General features: G+C 39.8%; 1 long non-coding RNA gene across 1 annotated transcript; it reads right to left on the bottom strand.

Annotated features, from left to right (window-relative positions):
- Window positions 1-315: 315 nt before the first annotated feature.
- LOC308188039 lies at window positions 316-24,632 on the bottom strand. Its single transcript, XR_013945117.1, has 3 exons — window positions 24,507-24,632; window positions 18,153-18,242; window positions 316-13,216 (listed from the first exon to the last, which is right to left on the bottom strand). It is a non-coding gene; the product is annotated as an uncharacterized lncRNA (long non-coding RNA).
- Between the last annotated feature and the right edge of the window lie 1,028 nt (window positions 24,633-25,660).

The raw sequence follows: 25,660 nt of genomic DNA, 5'->3' as shown, positions 1-25,660 counted from the left end.
TCCCTGTTGACTGTATACTTCTTCACACTCAGCAAATGCACTTTCTATAGGCTCTAAACATCTCTCAGAAAAAGCAACATGTCTTTCCCACAGCAAGGATCAAGAGCTGTCCCTTAGAATCTGTTACTGAGACTTTGTGTATGTGAAGCAAAACCAAACTGCAGGATTGAATTTTTCAAGGGAACTGTACCTGCCATTATTTAAAAGAAAAAAAAAAAATTCTCTTGGACTTTGCCATCACATAAATGTCTGAACAAGGAGCAACAAGACTAACAAACAGTAGCATAGTTGGAAACTTAATAAATAAAATTACTAGCTTTGAATCTTTTTAAGAGGATAATTTACAGAAGAACCTTAGTGTTCTGGGTGTATCTGCAGCATAGTGGGGTGGTTGCTGTGACTAGATAAACCTTTCATATTGGGAGGGAAAGTGATGGAAGTCAGGAAAGTTCTTTGGTGCAAGGCCATGCATTTGTGGATAATGCACACAGCTCTTGTTTCCAGGTAAAGGTCCACACCACCATCAGCACAGGAGGACCACACCTATCCTTTCTGCTTGCTCCACTACTAAAAGCTCTCCTGTCTGATCAGGGCAATCTGTGTGTTCACATCCTCTATTATTCACTTGCTTTGGCTAATATCACTGACACATGTACATGCACACCAAGTTCACCATTCCTAGTAGTTCTTTATGTCACCAGGCAAGGCAAGCTTTGCTCCACAAAATCCAGCTTGAGTCAAACTTGTCCTGCAACACACTGCTTTGCAAGGTATTATATTTATTCATACTTATTCCGTTAGGAAACTGGCTAAATTGCAATTTTTATTTATTCTTTAAAGGGTGCTAATCAGCCTTTAATTTTTAATGAAGACTAAGACTATTCTGGACTGCTTTCTCCAGCTGTTGTGAACAACCTTTTACAAGATAGCAGGTTTCCCCCACCATTTTCCCCCACCATCCTGTGACTAGTGGTGTTCCCCAAGGGTTGGTGCTGGGTGTGGTCTTGTTCAACATCTTCATCGACAACCTTGATGAGGGAATAGTGTCCACCCTCAGAAAGATGATACAAAGCTGGGAGGAGTGGCTGACACGCTAGAAGGCTGTGCTGCCATTCAGCGAGACCTGGACAGGCTGGAGAGCTGGGCAGGAAGAAACCAAATGAGGTTTAACAAGAGCAAGCGTAGAGTCCTGCACCTGGGAAGGAACAACTGCATGTATCAGTACAGGCTGGGGAATGACCTGCTGGAGAGGAGCTCTGCAGAGAAGGACCTTGGGGGTCCTGGTGGATGACAGGTTGGCCATGAGCGAGCAGTGTGCCCTGGTGGCCAAGAAGGCCAATGGGATCCTGGCATGCATAAAAAGGAGCATGGCCAGCAGGTCAAGGGAGGTGATCCTCCCACTCTACTCTGCCCTAGACAGGCCTCACCTGGAGTACTGTGTCCAGTTCTGGGCTCCCCAGTACAAAAAAAGATCTCCTGGAAAGAGTCCAGCGGAGGGTCACAAAAATGATACAGGGCCTGGAGCATCTTCCCTATGGGGAAAGGCTGAGAGACCTGGGTGTGTTCAGCCTTGAGAAAAGAAGACTGAGAGGGGATCTTATCAATGTTTATAAATATCTTAAGTGCAGGAGACAGAGGTATATGGCCAACCTCTTTTCAGTGGTTTGTGGGGATAGGACAATGGGCAATGGCCACAAAATGGAGCACAGGAAGTTCCGCGCCAACATGTGAAATAACTTCTTCATGGTAAGGGTAATGGAGCACTGGAACAGGCTGCCCAGGGAAGTTGTGGGGTCTCCTTCTCTGGAGATGTTCAGGGCCCATCTGGACGCCTACCTGGGCAACCTGCTTTAGGGAACCTGCTTTGGCATGGGGGTTGGACCCGATGATCTCTTGAGGTCCCTTCCGACCCCTACGATTCTGTGATTCTGTGATTTATGTTTTTTTTAATCCACCCCATGAAATCCTGAGGACAGTAGCCTGCATCCTCCTGCTCTGTTCATAATAATACTGTATTTCATGGAGGAAGGCCAGGCAGGTGGCTTCTGGTTCCAGAGTCTAGCAGGACCCAGTGGAAGGATGAAAGCATCAAAACTGCCGAAGTCCCAAGTGCCAGCCAAAGGGCAAGGAGCTTATAAACCAGCAGGGAGTGGTGACTTCTGAGAAGAAGCAGGATGATGGACTCGAAGGGACTTTGAGATGTGCTGAGACTGCTGCAGACCAGGTAGGTCCTACTTCCAGGTAAGCAGAATAAGTAAGAGATGGTGAAAAACAGCCAAGCCCCCAAAAGATGCACCCTGCAACAACATAGGGATCAGGTGGGGAAATAATTACTTCTAATTCATTTATTCTCTTCTGTCTCATTTTAGAACAAGGTGGTAAGAGGTGGAGGGTGAAGGGAATGAATCTAGTGTTTGAGTTTAAAAGCCTTATAAGGAATTTTAGTTTAGTTAGGGTACAAGCCTGGGCAGACACATTTCAGCGTCATGCCTCAATATTTGTCATTCAATGACATTCTTTGTTTAATGCCTCAGTATTTGACATCACTTTTGTAGTCTCCTGTATTGCTAGAGTTTTTAAATTTCTGGCATTGTGTGTAGTGATGTTACCAAAGTCATGCTAGTGAAAAGCGTAAAAACCAGTACGAGCCTTAGTTTGCAGAGGGAAGTAATCTAGAGAGTGGGTGCTAAAAATAGCTACATGTCTTTGCCAAGAAAATAAATGATAAAGATAAAGCAAATTTCTGTGCAGGTTGTGTGGGGTCTTAGATGTCCTTTTCTCTTACGGCCCTGCCTTGTGGCGGTGTCTTCAGGAGCTTGGGGAGCAGCCATGACCGCAATACTCTCTCATGGTGTGCTTCCCTGCAGAGCCTTCCCAGTCATACTGAGCACCCTGTCAAGCCACTTACCAAGTATGGGAGGTCCCCTTTGTCATGGAGGGCACCACATGGGGCTGCACACTTGCCAGACATCCCTGGGCAGCAAATTGGATCTTGGCAGCAGCCCTAGCTTGCCTCTCCAAACACAGCATGAATGTTTCCCCTGCGTGGTCTTCTGTGGTGTCTAGAGAAAGTCTTCAAAAGTCCTAATGGTTTTGCTTGACTGTGCTTAACCTGCTGACTGACGAAGGCTGGGATTGATCACATCAGTTTGTCGTTCAGCACCTTGGAGCCAGGCCACCCCTTTAGCAGGACAGGCGTCTGTGTCATTAGGATTTTACCACTTCATTACTTACCTGAACAGCCATCTCTTGCAGCATATGGTTTGCTATTGTTGGCCTCATATTAGAATGAGAAAAAAAAATGCCCACATGAAGAAAAAAAAAAAAAAAAGAAGAAGAAGAACAGAATTCAAGGTTGCTCCTTAAATTTGTGAGTTTCTGTTGCTTGCATCGGAGAAATGAGGGATTTGGGCTTGTTCCTACCCCCTCAGACCTTCTACTGTTTTCTAATTTCTTCTAGTTACATTCTTGTTCTTCCCCAGTCACAGTTCTCTCATCTCAAGTCTGCACTAAGTCATGAGCATGTGCATGTGTTGTTCATCACACCATGAGGACCTCGCTAGCTTTACATCTTCTTGATGCAGTTTTGTATGGATGATTGCAGAGTTTGCAGATCCTTTTTCCCCTCCCTCATAGCTGTTCATGAGGTTTTGAGTTCTTTTATTCAGCAAGCCTTGCTGCCATGGCTTTCTTTTCTGTGGTTTGGATGCTGAGGCTAGCATTAGTGCCAGTGCCATATTGCTTGTTTTCAGCAGCATTGCTGGGCTACCTAACTTTTTTCTGACTCGGACCTAATCTCTCAGTTTGGTTATCTGTAGCATTTGAAGTCTGCCTCCAGCTGTCTTGGGGGAGCTGTGGGGTCCTGTGGGTACTGGACTGCTGCTCATGTATCAGCTTCACTGCTGACTTCTCCTGTGACCCTGGAGAAGTCATTTTGGATGCAGTTTTCAAAAGCCTTGCTGAAAGTAAGTGAGACTTCTGCTCATAAGCCACTTCAGCCTTTCAGAGCATCATTTCATGTCTTTACTGTCTGCCTGTCCTCCCACCTCTCCTCTCACAGCTTGTTCAGACTCTTGTCAGCTCTTGGGGGCCCCACTGCTTTCTGTTGCTGTTTCTGTATATGTGCCTTTGGCCTAACGTGAGGAGATCCTGGTCCCAGTTAATAGCAGCAGTGTCTCAGAGCAGACAAACACAGGACAGGGATGGAGTTTATGATGAATGAATCTGAAATCTAGGCTGGACTGCCCTGACCAGTGGATGTTTGTAGTCAGTGCTCTTCTCTGTTAATCACTTATGCACAGTGGACCGAATAAATAGGTGTGTGCAGGGCTAGGTGCAGCCCTGTTTAACATCAAGGAGAAGGAGTTTGAATCTGCAGACTGGGTCACAGAAGATGAGAGGGAAAGTACTGGAGTCCTTGAGACAGCCCACACGTGGTGGATGGGTGTCTCCCATCCACCCATTAGCTGCCCTAAGGAAATCTTTACCCAGTGGTGATGAAAAGAAAGATGCAGAATGTACAGGTGGGACTGTAGGCTACTGCAGATTTGTTTTCTCTCATTTTGGTTAATGAAATAGAAAACACTGATGTGTAAAACATGACAAAACAGTAATAAATAAATAAATATTGCCAGGGAGATTATTCCTCCAGCATTTCCAGGTACATGTTAAGATATTTGAATCAATGTTTTAAAAGTAGGATTTTAAAGCAGAAAATGCAATACATGGGGTGACTTAAATGAATGATAAATACACATCAGTTCCATCAGAGGCTGATCTGAGGTGTGCAAGAGATGCTACTGGGTACTGGGAATTCTTGCCGTTTGTGCTGTTTCTTTGCAAGCAGGAATTCAGTGTTTTAGCTTCACAGCTCTGCTTTGTAAATCTGGTATAGCATTGCTCCCTGGAGTCTATGCGAGACTGTAAGTATTCCATGTGACAAATTTTTAGCACTTGACTGTTATGCCACACTTGTGTAATTAGCAACTTAACATCAGAGGGTATCTAGAAAGTTAAAGTAAAATGGAAAACCTAGTCAACCTGATTTTCTATTTTAAATTTAAACAGATAAGAAAACACACCCCAAATACATATTGTTCCCTTCTGTGGACAGATTCTCTCAAACGTTTATTAGAGTCTTTAATTTTTTATTTATTTATTTATTTTGTTTTTAACCAAGGGCATAACTGGCTGAATGTATATCAAAAATTGTTATTCATGCTAATATTTTCAAATTAGAAGCTATCTGTGGTGTATTTTGCAGAAACTGTTTTAGTGCTAGCCAAAACTTTAAAGCTGCAGTTACTGAAGTTCTGGCAAGACAGAGACCTAATGTTGCTTTAAAGGAGCAATGCCATGTGTGTGCTTGATTTACATTTAGGAGCACTTTTGACAGACGGAAGGTCTCAAGCTTATTAATTTTACAAGTCAGGCACATAGTTCAGTGTCTGTGTTGTCTATGCTGAATGAGTGTCAGTCTGCTTTCCCAAAAAGGCTAGGCTGAGGCGGAATATTGGGTCAGAGCATGAAATAACTGGGACTTCACTGTATTGTGGCTTCTGGGTCCCACATGGGTTTCCAGATGTGCTCATGGGAGCTCAACACCTGAATCCCATTGACTTGCCTGCTTAAATGGCAACCCAAATAAGTGAGTGCCAGCCCTAAAGAGCTCACAAACACCAATTTTATGATCCTCCCACCATGTCATTTCCACAGGACTCTCTTCTCTGCCAGATTGAACACAGCACAGCCCAACCACATGAAACCCATCTGGCTGACTGCAAGGTTGCTGATTACAGAGCCAGCTTCAGAGTCAACTTGGCCCCAACTGCAAAGTTAATTGGAAATATTTGTCCAGTGAACTCGCCTTGTGGATTTCATGCGCTGTTTGATTTCCTCATTCTTGGTGTTTAATCTGTCATATCATAACACGTGGTTTAGCGCAGTTGCTTGGCACTGTCTGGTGGAGCAGGAAGGACAGCATGTGAAGATAGGAGACGGTATAGGTCCCAGCGGGGTGAGTTTGTGGCTAGAGAGCAAGTCCCCATGTGTGCCCCCACCTCCCCACCCCCCACAACAGGAATGCCTGGTGGGGACAGGGGGCCTGCGGCAAAGTTTTCATACAGAGATGTTGGAGGAGGAGGGTTGATGGACAACTCCCTGCTGATAGCAGGCACTCCTTGGGTCATTGGCATTGAATACAATGCCCTCCTTTGGGCAGAAGCGATAGAAGTAGCATATCTCTGTGCAGGATCATTGGCTGCTTACCTCAGTGTAATTACCAAGTAACCCTAATTGTGTTTGTTCTTTAATCCAAAATGTTCTTAAAGACTCAAAATCAAGTCATCTATCCTCTTCAAATTAGAAACATTTATTTCACTGCTGCTCTAAAAATAAGTAAATTTCTTCTTCCTTGCTCTTTTTACATTAGTTGAGCAAAATCTTGACTTTGTTTTTAAGCCTTTTCACCTTTTTCTTTTTTGTCTTAAGCACTAGTTACAAGAAAATGAAAGGAATTAGAAAATTATTATAGGATTATGACAGACTCTTGCTCATACACAAAAGACATGTTGATTCCTTGTCCTCCAAAGAGAGCAATACAAGTTCTGCGGTTAAATCTGGCGTAGCCAAATATAAAGGGAGCTCATGTGCAGTAATGTATGCGGTAGGTAATAATGTAATACATGGAAAAAGCTTTGATTAAAAAGCACACCCCCCAAACAAAAGTTGTCTCTAAAGGAGTAGCAAAAACCTCTTTCAAGTTTTAGTGAATTTAAGAAAAAAAAAGAAAAAAGAAAAAAAAAACATTCTTCACTTACAATTGTGAAGAAATGGCTATTTCTGTCTATGGTAAACAGCAAAAGTGGGTACATTTCTGATTTGTTGATCTTCTAATACATTTTTGCTGTCTCTTTCTCCTCAGCAGGGAGATGCTTTGCTGCAAGGGTGGACATTTTTCTAATTCCATACTTATTTCCCATATAGTGTAAAATTAGTTTGGACACCAAAATAATTCATTGGATGCTGCTTTGTGACTTATCCTCCACATTTAATTTTCAATAAGTAGAAATGCCCCCATATATATCCTCTTCCTTGTAACCACAACTATGTCCACTGTTTTTAAAACGGTACTTTATATACAAGAAAGAAACTTTTCTTGTGTGTGGAAAATGACATACAGCTCTCTGGATTCCTGTTTGTTACAAAATCTGACCAAAAAGCATAATTACTTAAAAAACCTACTGAGTGGACTTTCAGCTGTTTGAAGCTCCCAGCTAACAAAGGGTCAGTCTTAAACCATGAACTCTAAGCGCACTGCTTGCAAACCATGAATTTCATGTCAATGAGAATCTTGCATCAGTGAGGAGTTCAGGATGTGGCCGTATGCATTACCCTGTTGCTTATTCCAGTTCCTGTTTTCTTCTCCCTTTGAAAGCCCTGTTTGAAGCTGCTTCTTAATCTCATAAGTTGTTGACTTGAAAGTGCCTATCAACCCTCTTAAGTATGAGTCATACCAGCCCTCAGTCATCAGTATTGTCTAGAAATGTAATGTTTCCCTTCTCATCTCTTCTTACCCCTTTAACCAAGGGCAGCAATGATTCATACTGTAAAAGAGCTTGATTTGCATTTGATATGAGTCAACTAATTCAAGATCAAGAAACAGCATCAAACAGGCCTTATAAAAAGAGAAGGAAGCTTTCTTGTTTACTGTGACTGTGAGTGACAATTAGTGGCTGACTTAAAAGTAGAAGCATGGACATTATACTTGAAAAATCAAAAGGTAGATTATACTGTCTTGAAAAACCCTTCACGCAGACACTACAGATGTTAGAAGAAATTAATATATGTTGAAATGTATTATGTTCCAAGTAAATCAAAATGATCTGTTTCTTTCTTAAACATACTTGCCAAGGAAATGTTTCTGTGTTTATTTATTTACAGAAATCTTTGTGAAAGACTCTTTACAGAGGAGCAAAATTACAAAAAAAAAAAAATAAAAATCATAAGAAATCCTTTTAGGAATGCACTTAAACTGTACAAATCTCATCTTTGTTTTAGACATAAGTAATTATGTGCTTACCTGCTACTGATGTCTGCAGGCTTAAAACACCTCTTTAAAGTTGAGTACGTTCATAAATGATTTTTCTTCATTGAGGTCTAAATGCATAAAATGGGGCAGAGATACAAGCAGGGTCAAAACAGGCCAAATGGCTGTAATAAATCAGTAGGTTCTTTGCTTGCAAATCTAGAAATTTACTTCAGGGATCTTGAGCTACTACCATTGGTCAATACTGGCTGAGTGATACAGATATGCAGTAGCAGGCCTTGTGGGAAGACTGCATCCTGTAGTCTCGTGGCAAATTAATATATGCACTACAAATCTTGTCTTTTAGCCTCTCTTTTTCAAAACTCACTTTGCACAGATGATGGCTTGTTTCTTTAAACTGTTTTGAAAGACGAGTCTGGAGAGGATAGAAAGGGAAACAAATTTGTAATAACACAATAAAGGAATTAGTATGTCTGTTTTTCCTTTGCTTGTCTCCTGATAGTCAGCTTCGGTTACTTCCCTTTTTCCATCATCATGGTTGTCTACCTGAACCATACACTATGTGAGGCCTGTCTTGTATGTTTAAATGGTGGCCAATAATCAGTTGGAGTTTTCAATGTCAGGTAGTGACTACTTACAGGAGCAAGGGAGATGAATCCCTTGTCAAAATCAGGCTGCTTACATTAATAGTTGTAAACTAAATAGATAAAACATGTTATCAGACCTCCCTGAGGACCCATTGCCTTTTCATTTCTCCATGAAGGAGGGGAAAAAAATTGTGACAATGCAGCAAATTCTGCATAGCTTCCTGTCAGACTCTGAGCTCGTGCTCATTTGCTTGTAGCTCTCCATAATGTTTTGTTCAGTCCTTTCCACTGAGTTGGTTGATCCTTGCTCTCTTTTCTAGTGTGCTCTGTTTTGGAGCTTCAAGCATCTTGTTTCTTTTTCCTCTTCCTTTTATGCAAGTTTAAGATGGCCACTATTTGTATGGCCTTTCTGAGTCATATTCTCAGAGAAATGAACAAACTTGTTTTACAGGAAACAAGTGATTTTTATAACTGCATTTGCTGTCAAATACCTTGTGTGTGCTATTTTGTGACTACGAAGACTTTAATTCATGTGATATATTGTCATGGTATGTCTTTCGCTTCATTTTTTTTCTTCTGTTTATAAAAATTTTCAAAAATGTTTCATAGCATTATTAGTTCTCCTAGGTAGGTAATTTCTTGTATGCAAACACAGGTTTTATATGTGTGATCACATATTTTATGGTTATATAATCTAATGGTGATATTTCTGGAAATTAAGAATAATAATTCCAAATCAAAACAGGAATAGTTATTCATCTAAACACATAAATCTATCTAAAGTAAATGAGGACTATAGGTCTAACCTTGTTTAAATTACAATCACAGTTTCTCCCCCCACCCCAGTTTCTGAATATTCCTATTTTTCACTTTTGGTATCATGTTTTTGTTTGTTTGTTTTTCCCCTCTAATGTCTGCACTATTTTTGAGGCAAATACCATGTGCTTCTAACCAGTCTTCTCCAATTCTGATATGCATACATCTTTCAGGTACTATATTTTGTATTTCTTATTTTAAGTTTTCAGACACTACTGATCTAGAACTTTTAATTACCATCTACAACATACATTTCTTCTCCAAAGCTGTTAAAAGGAGTAGTTTTATGTTCAGAAGGGCAGTCAGCCTTAATTGCTGGTATTACCTTTTGTAAAGTCTTATTATGGTCTCTTGCAGTGACAGACCGCATCCTGTCTGGGACTGAGAACATTTTCGTGAACATTTTTACATGAACAACATCAGACTTGGTGTTTGTACTACCTCTGTTTTATTGAAGGCTCAGACAAAGTGTCTGCTGACATGAGGGTTTTTCCAGTTTATGTTCTAGCTATAAATCATCCAACTGCAACTGAAAGAATAACCTCTTCATTCAAAGTTGTGTTTGTGAAACCCTTTTCTACACCACTGTCATAAATGGCTTGCAGTCTGCTTCTGTGAGTATTGTCATTCCATCCAGAAACCCTTTTTTCATGCATACAAAAGCATAGCAGACTTTTCTTTTTTTCTGTCCATATTCACTGGCATCCACCTAAAGCTAGATTTTCTGCAGCATTAATTACAACCTCTGGTGATTCCCATTTCTGCAAAAAATGTTGCAAGGCCTTCATAATGGACTCACTGGGCAACTTGGTATAGCAAATAGCATCAGAGAATCAAAGGAAGGGTGTCTTCTTTATAAACACTTCTTAGGCTACCTGTCATGTTTAGTAACTTTCATACACTATCTTTTTTTTCCAGATTAATATTTTTGGATCAATAGTTATGGCAGACAGACTGGATATAATTTTTTTAGCCAAATGTATCATTCCTTCTCTGTAAGTAGAGAAGTACTGATAATTTTCTATGACCCTCCCCCCAACAGGGCCCCTCAATCACTCTATTTTTTTTCACTCCATAAGTTAATTATTCACCCCTAAATTTACATTGCTGTCTGACAAGTTTCAGGCTTACACCACAAAATCCATGTCTGCGATCCCACTCTATCATTTATACTCACAGCAAAATACCATCGGTAAACTCCATTGCCTTCAGTATCTTGCCATGCTGGGATATCATTTTGTGAAATGATATGGGTGCAGAGCAAAGCTTAAAAGTTACAATAAAGCATTGTATTCAAATGGGGGAAGTTAAAATTTGGTGGAAATTAATTGTTGTTTAAAAAACTTTCCACAGCCTAGGTAAAGTACGTAGGTGAGATGAGAAGGCAAGGGGTATTGGCAAAAATAAAAATAAAAATAAAAATAAAAATAAAATAAAAAGAGCAAAAAACTTTTGATAAGAAATGTCTTTCCTAGTAGATAGCTGGATTTCTTATCGCCTTAGGATGTAGGTGTAGGAAGCGTTTCCCCTTTCTCTTCAGAAGCTGGTAGAAAAAAAAAAAAAAACTACAAAGAAGCATGTGTTCTCTGCTAGATTGAGTAATAAGTCTAATTTCTTCCTTAAATTATTGTCTAAGTACACATCTAGGTATGTGTTGGCATGTATATAACAAGGAAATCGAGTTCTGTTAACTTTATTTTATATTCCATTGATAGCTTTTCTATGCCATTAAAAACATCTGAGAATATATTTTCTACCTTTTAGTGGCTTCTGTCCTCCTCCTGTATTCACTGTCTTAACAACCTAATTTCTGGCATTTTCACCCCTTGAGTAAGTACTCCCTTTCCTGAAAATGTTTTGTAAGAAAACAATTATAAATGTTATTTCTTCAAGATTTTGTTATACTTTCACATGGAGTTCATATCCACACGTAACGGCTTGAGTTCACTCCAGTGGGATCAAAGAAAGCTTTTAGCAACTTGTTTTCACCATATATAGGTTTTCTCTTCAAAACCAGTTTTTGTAACTCCAGCTACCTAATAGTCTTTATAAACTCTGCATGTAAGAATAACTCGTGCACCTAAGTCTAACCTACAAAAACATGATATTTCACTTACTGGTTGTAGCTTTCTTTTCAAAAAGCATCCTACCCATTTTCCTCTCTTTTATTTCAGAGTATGGGAATACCTACTGTTTCTTTTTATCCTGGGCTTTGACCAAGTCAAAGGCTTTGCTAAAGCCAAGGTATACAACATGCACCACCTTCCCCTTGCCTACAGGGCCCATCACCTTGCCACAGAAAGCAACAGAGTTGGTGAGCATGTTTTGTCCTTGTTAAATCTATGCTGACTGCTCCCAGTCAGCTTCTTGTCCTTCTCATGCATGGAAATGACTTCCAGGAGGATTTGCTCCATAACCTTCCCAGGAACCAAGGTGTGTGTAGCTGGTTGGCCTTGATCCTCCTTGCCACCTTCTTGCAGATGGGTGTGGAATTTTCCTCTCTCCAGTGATCAGCATTCTCCCCCGACTGCTATGACTTCTTGAAGGTGACAGAGCAGCCTCACAATGACATTGGCCTGCTCTTTCAGCTCCCTTGGATACATCTCCACTCCATGGAGTCCTGTACGTCCAGGTGGGTTAAGTGATCCCTAACTTAATTTTCCTTTCTTGGGGGTTCTGCTTCCTCCTCACGGACTGTGCTAGGATCAGGGATCTGGGAGATCTTGGGGCAAACCCTACGAGTAAAAACTGAGACAAAAAAGGCATTGTGTACCTTAGTCTTTTCTTAGTCATTTCCTCATCACTAAATCCCCATGAACAATGGGCCCATGTGGCTCTTCACCTTCCTTTCGCTATTATATATATACAAACAAACAAACAAAAAAACCCACCACCTTCTTGCCCATCACATCCCCTACTAGTTCCAGCCCTGGAGGACCAAGCAGTGTCTCTGTAGTCCTCCTGGGTAGCCTGTCTCCACTTTTGCCTTCTACGGGCTTCCTTCTTGTAACTAAATCATATCAGTTTTCCCCTTGATTTATGTCTGTGATCCATATCAAATTATGATTATGAATTTAAGCAGTCAGAGTCAAACATTTGTTATAAATAGCTCAAAAGTCTTTCTATCTTCTTACCTCTCCTATGTGGATAGAAATTTCTATCTCCATAGTTTCCTTTTTCCTAAAATGGTATCATTATGATTTCTGTAATTTAGAATGAGAACTAGCTTTATTTTCTCTGTTCAATAAACCTAATGATTTTGACCCAGTACAATTCAAAATAATCACAATTTTTGTCTTCCTGCCACTCACTGTCTTCACGAGGAGGTGAATATTGCTTGAACCTCTTCTAGTTGTGTGCCACCTTTATTGGCTCTGTGACCGGCATTAGCTTTTCCAAACCCTGCACTTATTCTTTCATCCTTTCCTCAAGTTCTGGAGGTCACCTCTAAATTTATGGCACCAGATAATGCTCATGAGTTGACATCACTCTAGTGATGTCTAGCAAGTCTTTTATAAAATAAGCAAGCTCACAGCCTATGAAAAAAAGGTATTTATAAGATACAGAGGCAGAAGGGGGCTCTTCATGAAGCCAGCTAATTCTAAAAACACAATGAAATCAAAAAGTTCCATGCCTTTTAGAGAGCTAGTTCTCTTGCAGAGTGTGTCTTCTTTTGCTCTAACCCACAAAAACATTGCCATCATTCTCTCAGGAGCAATAATACAGTCTTCTTTTTAATCATATTCCAGTTCTTCTTGCGCTTGATCTGGAAAGGAAAATACAGGAGGCTAATACTTGGCAAACTCTTTTTGTATAGCAGTTGAGAAAAAATAGAAGCACCACTGAGCCAATAATCAGAGAAAATTTATATGCAAAGCCAATTGTGAAAATATGTATTTGATTTTTGAAAATATTTCCAGGCTTACTTGCCTTCCACAATATTTGAAAGAAACTAAATTAATTCAGATTTCTACAGTTTTCTCTGTGAACTGTCTTTCTCTCTGTATAGTCCATGCACATTTACTGAAGGTGCTGATACTTAAGATGATGTTCTGCTCTTTGCCTGAGACTGCTGCCTAGCTAGGAATATTTACATTGCACAGCATATATTCTGAAGGTTCTTTGGGTGTACATTTTGAAAATTATTTTATTTCAGTGTTCAAGCTTTCGGGAATTCACATTTTCCCAATAAGCTTTGAACTGCTCAAATTTATTGGAGGACAAAAATGAATCATAAACAGAATTTGAGTAAAAATTTTCCATTTCTAATGATTTATTTACTGATCATCTTACCCACTCTTGCAGTGCAAAAATGGGGGGGGGGGCACTTACAGATGATAACTGAACACCTGTAAATTCATCTTTTATTTGTATAAGACAATGCAACTGTCATTCTTACAGTTTCAGAGGAATGACACAGAATGCTTTTGGTATTTTTGTCTGTAATACATAGCACAGTTTGTAGAGCCAGACTGATTTTTATTAGAATAAACATAAATGAGTTCAGTTTGAAGAAAGAGATCAGCAAAACTTAAAAAGTTTTCTACAATGGAATATTCAGGTTTTACAATATATGGTTACAGAATCATGTCTATGAATTGCCCATGATCTTTTTGGGCCCTGTATTTTGACTTTAAAGAATTTTGCAGAGCAGTTTTGATTTATTAAAATATTATTGAAGACTATTCCTACATACATACTATTCCTATGGAGAGTTTGAAGCATTCAGTAGTTAAATGGATAGCTTGAAGAATGCCAGTGAAATGGCATTCAGTGTTCACAGCTGATTTTCCTATGTATTGGAGCTATGTAACTTTAAGCCAGTGTGTCACAGTACATGGAGTTCCTGTGAAAGGCGATCAGGATATATATACCATAGGATTCTTATGGAGCATGCAACCACGAAAATATGGATCAGAAACGTAAAAATGGACCCAGAAATCTGCAACTATTTAGAACTGTGCAAGATGTCCACAGTGAAAACAGAAACTGTGTGAAATTTGTTTAGTTTGAGGATTTGTTTAGAAATTCAGAATAAAAACTACATTTATCCTAAGGTCTGTTTGAATTCACTAGCTTGTCTACTGACTCTAAACTCATTTTCAAATAAGCCTGGGTTGATTTATAGAGCAGTATCAAAATCACACTAAACTTGTGGTTTCATATGATTTAAACTGGCCACACTAAGAAACCAGGTAGCGCTCGGTGGTTTTGTCTGACTTTTGAGGAGATGTTTTGAGTTCACGACAGCCCCCCACTCAATATGGAGTTCTGGAGGTGCCAGCCCAGGCCTGCTGCCTCCAGGAGCCTCAGGCAAGTCCACAGGGGCCATGCAGAGGAAGCAGGACGGCTTCTGCAAAGAGTCTGTCTTTCTGGCAGTAGTAGGCATGCTTCTGTTCTACACAGAAGAAAGCATGCGTGTGTTTCTATAAGAGAGAGCTGAAAAGCTGATGCAGGGAGTATAGATTCAGGCAGAGGAGTTTCTGCTGCAAGTTCAAGACCTACTTATCCAACTGTGAGTTGAGTGTTTCTACTTGGATTATTATTCCTATTAGTGTTAACCTCTTACTTGAGCACATGCCAGATTTTATCAGCAAACCATGTTTTAAGAGAGGAATTTTTGGAATGGGGTTGATGTTTCTGTGATCGCTTCTTCTGCAACTGTCTGGTGATTCAGGAGAAAACTTACCCACTTGGAGTATAAGCCTCCATGCTTCTCATATGATATGCGTAATTTCAGATATTAAATTTACTTCTCGTGCTGTATTTATTTTAAAACTTTATTCAATCACATGTCTCTATGTGCATTTAAAAGGAGCCACAAATATTTATGAGACAATTTTAACACTTACCAATTACTTATGTGGAGCTTGATATGAAAGTAGGTACTTAAAAAGCTGTGGTTGTATCAACCTTGGCTGATATTTCCTAATTACTCATATCTAGAAGTACTATCAGCCATCACGGAGTATTACCAGCATCATTTTAAGCTCACTTCACCTTCTCCAGTCTAGATTTTATTGTAGATTTTATGCAGACATGCAGTCCCCAGTGAGAATTAAAGTAGAAGCATTAGCTTGCAAAATATAGGCCAATGACCTAATGATTCTGACATTTCCACAATACAAGCTTTACAAGAAGGCATGCAGACAGCAAAGTCTGTTTTTCTATCTCATATTTTTTTAATGGCTAAATGTTTGTAGGAAACAAAATGGATTTATTCTGCTCAATCCAGGGTATAATATCAGGACTTATCCGGTTCCGGGCCCCAGGGCTTCAGACAACTAACAAAACACATCTTACTTCTGCTCTGCTAGCTCTCTGTTATGCTTTTCACATGCAGGAAGAAAGAGTAAAAGCATAACCCAGTTGAATAAAGCAGCATGGCCTGCTATTCTTTGCTTATGAAGCATCACATGATGGACACCAATTTAAGAAGAACCCCCCACCTGTGGTTCAGTATGTATGCAACTGTCAAGCCATTTTATATAATATAGAGGGAATTTTACCATCCCCAGCACTGTCAGAGTGCAAGAATATGTTAAAAATGTTAATGTCTTACAAAACCATGCTTCACTATTTTTGAATAATCCAATGTTTTTATGCCATTTAAATAAAATCAAAGATGCTGTTCTCCCATCTATTTTGAAATGCTCTGGCCTTTCAAATCTTCTCCTCTGATAGATGGAAAGAAAACTAATCTGAGCTTCTCCCTGTAGAATTTAAGTTGCAATTTGTTTTTTTGGCTATTCAGTCACTGTTTATGTAAGGATGTATTGGGATAGGGCTGTCTGCCTTGATATGGTAATATATATATATATATACACACATATATATATATTTCCTAATAAAAATAAGGTGCTATTTTAACAAGAGGTTAAAGGAAATCCATCCTCTCCTTTGACCTTGCAGAATGTGGTAAGCACAGACTGTGTAGTGCCAACTTTATGACACAGTAAAATCAAATAGATTGTATGTGATTTATTTTAGTTGCAATTTCAAAAAAAGTTTTGATTGTGAGAGTTAGAAGGAAAGATTCATCCAAATGTATTCTTGTTACCTTTTGTACAGTGCCTTTACGAACGACCACGTAAAGCTTAAGACATGCCACGTTCAAGAACAGTCCCTTAAACAGAGTTTTCTTGTTTGTTTGTTTGTTTGTTTTCATTTTTTTTTTCCAAATTTTTCCTCTCATTGCCGTGAGAAGCTACAAGCAAAGCTGATGGCAATGTCAAAGACTTAAAGGTGTTTGTCATTTGTTCAAATCTCGGGCTGTCAATTTTATCCTTTTGGTATTCCTTCCTTTCCCTCTTTTGTATGCTTTATGTTCTTAGGTGATGAGCTAGCTGTGGTGATATCTCCTACCTACATATATTAGGGTTCTTGCAGCAAAAGGACTTAAATTTCAGAGGTGGCCTGTGTACATTTAAATCTCATACATTTGGATCATTTTCTTGTGATACAGTGTTCAGCAAGTAAGCAGTAAAGGAAGCACTAGGAATTCATTAGAAGAAGCTATAACAAGAGTTGCAGTTGCTAACTTCTGTGACAGAAATATTTCAAATACCTGGCTATAGACCAAGGAAATGCAAGATGCAGAAGTGGTTGGTCACTGTACATGAAAACCAAATCCTTGGAAGGTGAAAGAACCTTAAGTTGTTTGGAAGATTTAGTCTGGATTTAATGTGAATATTTTTAAGGTTGATTGCTTTTGTGCTATTTTTCTTCCTGCAGTTGCCATTTCTGTCTGCATACATAGAGAAAAAGCACAATGAGTATTATCACTACCGTACAGCGTCTTGCTTTTATTTTTAACATGAGCTTCTATTTGCTGCAGCGGTGAAACCTGCGCAAGCCTTCTGCCTTTAAAGAACTACTTAAGATGAAATGGCTCTGAAGTGCATTTAAGGGCGTTTACTTTAGGCACATTATTTTTTCTTTATTTTTATTCCTATTGGAATTGGCTAATGTTATTCATTAAACTAACAATTTCTCCCCTGCCTGTTCTTAAGTGTGACTTGTGACCTTGCAATCTGTGTATTTTGTCATCACAATGTGTTACCATGGAACTGATTTTGATGTCATGAATAAGGGCATTGTGAGTTTCCACGTTCCCAAGCATATTTGAGACACAGGTTTGGAAACAAAAATGACTTCAGCGGTTAAATATTGTTAGATCCTACAGTATATCAAAGGTAAGAACACTTCTGCCCTATATTCCTTTACATAGAAGAATCTAGGGTTAGGAATTTCAAAGCAGGTATATACAAGAATGACACTACAAATAACATTTCACAAGATTAAATATTTTGTGAGAGCATTGAACTCTAACCCCTTTATGTTACTGTGACAAAAATCTTTCATATTGTTCATGGGGACTTCTCAGACTGTCTAATACGGAGCATATATAAAGAAGAAGTGCGCTGTGCACAACAGCACTTGGATGCTTCTAGAAGTTAACTCCTTCAAGACAGTAGTGGCAGACTGTGAGGCAGGGAATTTTCTTCCTGAGATTGCTAACAAGCAGACAGAGGGCAATGTTACATTTCTCATTTTGAAGCTGGGAGCAATATTTTGGCATTTTTCAAAACAGAGCCTTACACAATGCACAAAGGAAAAATATACTTTGGTTGTGCAGCACAGCGCGTGTATTGCATGCCTTAAATTAAAAAGAAAGCAAGTTCCCTTGGTGATCTACCTACCAACATGAGGTTAAAAGAGTTCAGTCGAATCTCTTGTCAGGCTGTTCCCCAGGGTGTTTTATTCATCGCAGTTAAAAGGTTGATAAGATTCTGTAATAATGAAAAAGTTTGAAAAGCCTCAAGTGAGGGTAAAATCTCAGGTTGCATAGAAAGTGCTAGTATAACTGTGACCTCAGATACATTTCTGTGTATTTGCTCTGATAGGGTATTTTTTGGTTTTGTTTTGGTTTTCTGTGGAGACTTACACATCCTTTGCATTTTACACTCTAGCTCAGTACCATTTTGCTCCTGGCACCAGCCAAATATGTCCTCATTAAGTAAAATTTATGCTAATACCATTCTGATTAGCCAACAGTCATTGATATTCACTCTCATTAGCTAAATTGGTTCGCTGGAAGACATCCCACTGAGGATTTTTTTTCTGTTTTAAGTGGAATATAAAATGTATGGATTCGCAGAGATGGCAGATGATGATAATTATACCCTGTGTTTACTCGAGCAGTTTTTATCCTAAAGGCTCCCAAAGTACTTTGCAGCATTTACATCTGTGAGGAGAGAGAGGACTCTTTTTTCCCCTTCTGAAAAAGAGCCTCTGTCAGAGATAGAGAAGCTGTTCTGTTTTCAGTATTATTAGGACAGATTGCACAAAGGAATCTTCCATTCTGAGTTAAGGAGCACTTTTTAATGAAGCAGAATGCTGGTCATTTCATATCAAATCTAGCTGGGGAATAAGCTGAATTCATGCAGTAATGGGACTTTCTACAAGCAATCTTTTTGGAGTGACCTTGCAGCTCTGACTCAGGCAGAACATCTCTGGGAGTGTTGCCTGCAGTAATATTGCAAGATGAGCCTCATTGTGAGCTTTTTGTTAAAATTGCAAGAATTCTGTAAGCCCACTCTTACAGAACATGGTTGAGAAGACTGATTATTTCAGTTGTGAGAGAATTTTAGTGTGTTTTCTTGTGTTAAAAATACATGATTAATTCAAGCCATGGTTTAGTACAGTCTGGTATGCTGCTGTGATGAATTATCATGCATTTTCTGTTAACTCCCTTGAAGGGCTCGTGTTATTCAGGAATGACCAAGTAGACAGCTGTTATTGCCAAGGTGTGATGATCTTGTCATTTACACTGTTAGGACTAAGAATATGTTTCTTTGTATCATAGTCTCCATTTCAAGTGCCAGGTGGAAGACAGTGATCCCAATTCCTTACATTCTTTGTTATCAAAAAAAAAAAAAAAAAGTCTATTAAAAGTCTATCTATATAAACTGTGCCCTATATTCTTTTGATAGATCTCTGTTTAGACTTAAAAACTGGTATTGCATAAACTCTGTCTTCTTCAAGGAGGGAGAATATTTCTCTGTCTATTCAATCCTTGACCTTACCAGAGAGATTATAAGCAAGGATGCCTCTTCATGCTAATTTTTTAGATTTGCACTCTGTAATCAATACAACTTCGTTTAGGCTGCCAACCAGCAAGCAGATGGCAACGACCATTGACCATCAGCAACGGCAAGACGGGAAACGCCTGCAGTGACCTTCACTGGCTTCGAAATTCCTTGGTTTGCGTTTGAATCACCATCCCTGAATAGTTCACATCACTCCTGTGCAATAATTGCAGTGTTTTCACATGTGTTCTGCTGTTTCAAATTGTCTGTCTTATATTGATCTAATCTTTTCTTCAGTAATCAAAACTAATTTCACATCCAAGAGATGATTTGGAGGGGAGATCTGTGACCACAAACAGTAATGTGAAACCACCCAGATGCAGATAAATTGCCATTCTGCCTCACTGTGCAGAGAAATTGCATCCTAAAAGTACAACAATTGCTTTGTTTCCATGGTGATGTGTGTGCATGAGCTATAAATAATATTTGATGTTTATAAACAATTCAGTCTAACTATTTGTATGCTAATGTCTGAGATGCATTTCCAGTTATTTCACAGCAATACAAAAGCAAATGCAAAGCTGAACATTCTGGGAGTGCCCTGCTCCCTCCCCCTCCCCCAACACACACACATATTTACATCCCAATGCATTAAATAACTAAACAAAAATCTTGAAAGAAAAACTCACAGAATTAATAGATTTTCTTTGCTACCCATCATCAGTACTACACTGGGGTTTGGTCTCAGAAGGTGCAAAACTTTTTGGTTACAATTTGGCAAACTGTTTCTGTACATGCTCATTTTAAAGCCTATAATCTTATAAAACATCTCAGTTCAATGATTTAAAATTACATTTTCCCCTGTTATTGTGTAGCAGCAAAATATCTTCTCTGCTTTCTTTTGGTACTGACATTTCACGAACACTGCAAAAAGCAACACAAAGCTGTCAGCATTTGCACAAATAAGGTAATAAATTCACTTCAATTGAAGCCTGTTTGCTCACAAATAATTGTCGGGGGGAAAAAAGGGGCTATCACTTCTATTTAATATGGTTCCAGGAGTATCACAGTATCACAGATTTCTAGGTTGGAAGAGACCTCAAGATCATCGAGTCCAACCTCCGACCTAACACTAAGTACTCCACTAAACCATATCGCTAAGCTCTACATCTAAACGTCTTTTAAAGACCTCCAGGGATGGTGACTCCACCACCTCCCTGGGCAGCCCGTTCCAATGCTTAATAACCCTTTCGGTAAAGAAGTACTTCCTAACATCCAACCTAAAACTCCCCTGTCGCAACTTTCGCCCATTCCCCCTCGTCCTGTCACCAGGCACGTAGGAGAACAGACCAACCCCCACCTCTCTACAGCCTCCTTTAAGGTAACTGTAGAGAGCGATAAGGTCGCCCCTGAGGCTCCTCTTCTCCAGGCTGAACAAGCCCAGCTCCCTCAGCCGCTCCTCGTAAGACTTGTTCTCCAGACCCCTCACCAGCTTGGTCGCCCTTCTCTGGACTCGCTCGAGCACGTCCATGTCCTTCCTGTAGTGAGGGGCCCAAAACTGAACACAGTACTCAAGGTGTGGCCTCACCAGAGCCGAGTACAGGGGCACAATCACTTCCCTAGACCTGCTGGCCACACTGCTTCTTATGCAGGCCAGGATGCTGTTGGCCTTCTTGGCCACCTGGGCACACTGCTGGCTCATATTCAGCCGACTATCAACCAATACTCCCAGGTCCCTCTCGGCCAGGCAGCTTTCCAGCCACTCATCTCCCAGCCTGTAGCTCTGCTTGGGGTTGTTGTGCCCCAGGTGCAGGACCCGGCACTTGGCCTTGTTGAACTTCATACAGTTGGCCTCAGCCCATCGCTCCAGCCTATCCAGATCCTCCTGCAGAGCCTTCCTGCCCTCGAGCAGATCGACACATGCACTTAGCTTGGTGTCATCTGCAAACTTACAGTAGTAGTTGCAGCAGAGGCAAATTCTAAGAGTATTCATGTGAAGATCCAGTGGCAGGTAGAAATGTGTGGACAAGGAGAGCCCTAAAAACTAAGGAGCAACAGCAACACAGATCTCTCTGCTAGGGGCTTGGAGCAACTTCCTCCTTCTTCCTCCTTGGCTGGGAAAGCACAGTTCACTTCTACAGCTCCTTGGCCAAGGGCCAGTGTGATTAAAACTCTGCACCCTACCTCAGCGTGCTTTAATTGTTGCATACACACTTTGCAAGAAGTGTTTGTACTTGTTTAGTTTTGTCAGTTTGATTGGCTTAGCAGCCATGCTAGAAGAGGGAAGCAAACACAAATGGACAAATTTATGTTAACAAATGTAAGTGTTCATACTGCATAACACCTGTGGGCAGACACGTAGACAGCAGTGGGCATGCCATTTAAAAAGAAAGAGAGTGCCATTTATCCATTGTTAGGAGTAAATGAAATACATTGCATTAAATTTGTTCCTTGGCAGTCATCCCAGTCAAACTGCCATGCTGGTTAGCTGTGGACACCCCTGTATTTACATTAAAATAGTTCGGAAAATTTCGCCCTTATTCATGCCCTGAGTATGCAAACATGATCTCTTCAGCATGAGCTGCAAGCGAGGCAGGGAGGTGTGCCGTGCATTGGGCTAACGTCTGCCCGGCCCCGTGGTCCCAGCCGTGGCTCTGTGCTTGCAGCAAGGCAGCTTTCCAAGGGCAGAAACCCCATTCAGCTCCAGTGAGTGGATGGGTTCCCCTGGTGCCTTTCAGACAAAAAGACACAAACAACTTATTTGCTTTATCAGCTGGGGGGAGTGTTTGTTTGTTTACTTTGCCCACGCTTGGTGTGACTCTGCAGTCTGTGCTGAAGATGTCTAACAGCACCCTTCCCTTGCAGCCTGTTTATTTGGCATTGATTTGTCACTTGTCTTGAAAAGATAGACACTTTCTGCCTTCTTTTCGATAAGCAACAAGAAAACAGGTATGACCCAGTGCTGTCCGATTATTAGAGGCTCAATATTGGGGGATTCAGGAGGGAGCTGCTAGCATTACAGGACTGCAGTGGTGCTTGAGAAGAGCTCTGTGCTAGGGCACTGACTGCATCTCATTTTTATCTCTCTCAGATAATTTCTTTGATACTGTTACACTGCTTTTTCAGCAGTTCACCTTCAGTTCCCCAAATGAAGCCTTGGAGACTTGCATTCTGTCCTCTTCTCCCACTTGGGATGCAGATGTAGACAACACCCAACGGTGAGGAGAAGTCAAGCACTGTTAGTCAGACCCAAGACACGTCTGAAAAACTTTCTAGCCATAAATTGGCTGCGGTATGGCTATTGGCATTGCAATTTTTGTCTCTCACAGACAGCTATGGTGATGTTAAAAAAGCCATGACAGCAAGTGGACTGCTATAACTGGCATGTGCGCCCTGACTCCCCAGGTTTGATTTAGTCTCTCTGAAGTGTCATCTGCTGTTCCTGACCTTGGGATCAAGCTTTAACAGGGTTTTCTGAAGGCAGAAAAAGGGGAAAGTACCTAACCAATAGACCGTACTTCAAAAGTGAGAACTCATGTCTTGTTCAGTCAGCTCATATTTGATCAATTGTGCTTATGTTAAAACACTGAGAGAATATGGCAGCCCAGATTTGTTTAAATATTAGGCTTCTGTTATTTAAATGATATCTTCTGAGTTTTCTTGTTTTGGTTTAAATTCCCACTACCTTTAAAAAAAATGCTCTTAATTGATTTTAGCTTTATATATTTATCCAAGATAAAGAAGACTATATGTTCCAATTTTGTTTGTTTTGGATGTCTGAACTCAGAAGAAAGTTATCTTGTAATATATATGTATAAATCTGAGAAAGGCTAGAAGGAAGAAAAAGAAGGACTTGTCATCATTCAGAACTGAAATCTGAAACTACACCACTATCACCTGATCAGATTTTTACCAAAGTAGGAGGGGAAGGAATATTATGGGATCTATTTGAACAAAACATTCAAAAAGATAACGTTCTCTTTAAACAGGGGGTGAAATAATTTTCCCATCATGCACACACACACAAAAAGAATTCTGAAAAGTGTTTTCTTCCCAAGTGAGCACAAAAATTTATAGTTCTGGGATTTCTTGGATCTAAGATAGGGTCTGGTTTGAACCAGTCAGCTTATTTCATTCAGATAATTGTGAAATCCTTTTTGTATCTTTTTTCTTTCCCCTTTTTGAGGTTTTAGCTTAAATATATTAAAATAATTAATTAAAATGAAATAAAAACAAATAAACAGGAAGCACCATCTAAAAAGTTTTCTCACCTGCTAGTCTCCCATTTTTGTGAACAGTTTGAGAGATTCATCCCAGCTGCACCTTGTTTTGGTCTTGATTAATCTCTCTTTTTTCACCAAAGAAATTTTTTTGCTAAGCTCTGTTACAGGTATTTTGGTTTTTGTTTTTTGATTTTTTTCCAACTAAGTTAAGTTTGTTCAGCCCTTCTGGCCTCAAAACTGCTGCAATTACATCCCAAGTACAATCTGTGCCAACATTATTGTTCTGCATAGACTCCACCTTTTCAGTAGTTTCAATTTTTTAAGTTTTGTGTGACAGCTTTAATGATTTTTTTTATTATTATTATTATTTCTGGTGCTTCTGTTGGGTGTGTGGGTTGCAGTATTGTTTTGAGACTAATCCTTAAAATCCCACATTTAGAGGTCTTTCTCTGATAGCTGAATTATGGAATGGTAGTATGTTATGTGAATTACAATGAACACAAAGCTTTTAAGCAAAACTTGATTCAAAATTTTCAAAATTGAAAAAGGATATTTAGGGTGAGGTGTTCAGAAGGGCTTAGAAAACCCCCTCATTTAGAGTCCTGGCATTCCCTAGTCTTGCTCTGCTGGCGACTGAACGGGAGCTGAATTTGGTGGTAACTGTCACCTTTGTCAAGTTTCAGGTCAAGAGACTGAGCGGGGCATGATTTGATTTATTGCTCCTTAAAGTTCTGTGGCTTACCTTGCAGTCGTCTGTGGCTGAAGGATGAGCTCAGTTCCCTCCTCATTCAGTTGAAGATGATGGGAGCAGGCAAACACTTCACTGCTCTGAAGTGCCAGCAGAAAAGCTTTCAGGACTGTGGCCAACACCCTTTACAAGTACGTTTTGGATCTGTCTCAACTTGAGTAGAGACATTTGAACAGGCATCAGATTGTGAGGGAGTGTAACTAACTAAAAAGCTGAAGTGGAGAAAGAAGCTCAAGTGAACCCATCTAGGGAGAAGAGGCATCTCTTGAATGCAAAAGGTTTTAAACAGAAGACAGAGGGTACTGTTTTTAAAGGAAAACAAACAGAGGTCCTTGGAAAAGTATCCATTTGGCTGGTTTGTTAAAAAAAAAAACACTGTTTTTTCTCTTTGCTGGTCGGTAATTAGGGGTGGGGTGAAAAACAGAAGATGAATACATGAGGACAAAAATTGCCAGTGCTGGTACTTCACTAAGAGCATTTTACATGTGTGTTTTAAGTTCCTCATACAGAGTCAAAGATTATAAAAAGGGTTCAGACACTAGTAAGGGCTCCTGGCATTAAATCTTAATTTACACTTCAGGAAACCATCACCAAAGGGGAATATGACCTCCTATTATCTGATTGTAAAAATACATTGAATGAAGATGAGTACTGCCCCTCATTTTAAAAAGTGATATATCCTGAAAAATGTGTATTGACTAAAAATTAACATTTTCCATACATACCTTATTATTTTAATATTGTTTGCAAATACAGTCACATCATACAGTAGCACTACCAGGGAGTGTTTATGGCTCATTACTTCCTCCTTCAGGTCTTTGTGACTGATACCTCTAAAATGGTGATATGTCTAGTGAGGTTACTGGGTTCCATGCACTCAGGAATGGGCTACTGTGTTCCATGCACTCAGGAATTGCCATTTTATGAACCTGAAGAAAGAGAAGCTGACTACGAGTAAAGGAGCAAAGAAATTTGGTGTTCTAACATTGTGCCTTCTGCTATTGCTTTTTCCTTTCATAAAATGAATTCGATAATTTTATTGTACAGCACAGAATGTGTTTCATGGAAACTTTTCAGCACAGAATGTATGGTCTGTTGCAAAGGGTTTGGAGATGAAGAGTACTAGGGGTATAATTAGTCAAAATTAG

This window comes from Anser brachyrhynchus (genome assembly GCF_964034855.1).
Source record: "Anser brachyrhynchus genome assembly, chromosome: 1".
Taxonomy (NCBI): Eukaryota; Metazoa; Chordata; class Aves; order Anseriformes; family Anatidae; genus Anser; species Anser brachyrhynchus.
This window is presented reverse-complemented; position numbering and strand designations above follow the sequence as displayed.